Source organism: Ananas comosus, linkage group 2, assembly GCF_001540865.1.
Source record: "Ananas comosus cultivar F153 linkage group 2, ASM154086v1, whole genome shotgun sequence".
Lineage (NCBI taxonomy): Eukaryota > Viridiplantae > Streptophyta > Magnoliopsida > Poales > Bromeliaceae > Ananas > Ananas comosus.
This window is the reverse complement of record NC_033622.1, coordinates 5,406,562-5,408,385: the sequence shown is the minus strand read 5'-3', so window position 1 is coordinate 5,408,385 and position 1,824 is coordinate 5,406,562.

Genomic DNA, 1,824 nt, shown 5'->3' with positions numbered 1-1,824 from the left:
TTAAATTTTAAAAATAATGTATTGAAACAGTTTAGGTGTTTGGAGGGGTAAACTTGTAATTTTAGATAACATGTAATATTACCCACAATCAGTAATATGAGATACCCACCCCCGCTCGATAATATTTTCAGAATAATTCTATACCATTTGTAATGCTACATTACCGATCAAACTATAGATTGGATAATCCAAATATAGTAATCCTGACAGAATATAATATTCCAAACCAAACACACCCCGAAAGGAAATCATCCTCATCCTACTTGCGTTTTTAAACTGATCAGCGCGAAAATCCGAAGCTCGATTATATATTTGTAAATATATGCAGTCAAACATGTAACAATCTTATATTATATACGTTTTATTTGATTGAATGTAAAAGAAATTATTATAATTGTAAATAGTTTGTTGGTTGTAGGTAGTTGAAAACTGTATTTATAAATTTTATAAGTAGTCATATTATCCACAATATAGAAGGAAAAAAATCTGAATATTACTTACATAAATAATTGATATTTAAAATTTATATTGCAATAAATTTGAAGAAATAATAATTGATATTTAAAAAATTTACATTGCAATAATTGATATTTGAAATTTACTTAAATAATCTGAATTAAATGTGAAGAAATCAATACCGCTAAAAGCCTAATATCATTTGAACTCGGGATTTGCTAGTTTAATATTATGTTAAATAATGCGCAATGGCCGTTTTGCTCCAAAAGCTTAAGTCTGTAGAGAACAATATTTTTATATTTTATATTAATACTTTCTCTAAGCTAGAAAAAAACTACTCTTTCTTATCTTTGATGAAAGCTTGCGCTCAGGCAACTTTTTAAAGAGATATGGGGCTTTTTTTTTTGTTTGTTTATTTGTAACTAAGTTTCAAATTGAAATTAATTTTTATCTGAATTAAAGTTCTGGAAAAAATTATATTTTCACCATTGTTCACTTGATAGAAAGTCAATGGCTTTGGAACTGTATTGATTTATCAAAAATTATCATTGTTTGATTTATCAAAATTTTGCACACTAACAAATAAGAAAATTTTTTAAAATATAGGAGTTAATTTTTATTATTTTTCTAACTCTTTCTCTCTTTAGGGTCCATTTGGTACAACATAAAACTTTGAAACATAGTTTTCCATGGAAAAGTATTTTCATTGAAAAAGTAATTTTACAGCCTTTGGTATTTGGTATGTCGAAAAAAAAAAAAACATCTATGACGTTTCTTTGGATGGCAGGAAATGGAGATGAAAAATTATATAATTTATTTTATTTTTCTCTATTATTATATATTTATATATAATTATATTATATAACAATATAATATTTTGTTAATTTTATTTGATATACATAGATAATATGTTATTGCAAATGTTAGTATATATTTTTAAATAAATAATATAATAAATAATNGTTATTCATGTTCTTCGATAAATTGTTTTTTGAGAGATAGGTAGCAGTAGCACACTCTCCGGTTCGTTTATTTCATTTAGAAATAAATTTAGCTGAAAAATGTGAATCAACTAGAATTCGAACTTGGGACCCAAGTAATATAATTATTGGTTCCACATGATGGTTTTTATATATATGTAGATCAATTGTACTGTGGATCAGGTCTATACGCGAGGCCACTGTCATTGTACTTGCAGCAAGCATATTTTTTGTTTTTAATTTTCTCTTTTGTTTTTGCGCTGTGGCATATCTTTTTGTTAGCAATCTAATATCAAAGGATTCTTTTGGAATCTATAGAGGGAAATGTGGACACGGAGGGAAATGTGGAAGTTTGTTGCTTCAGCGGAGGTGGCGCGAAGCTCGTGAT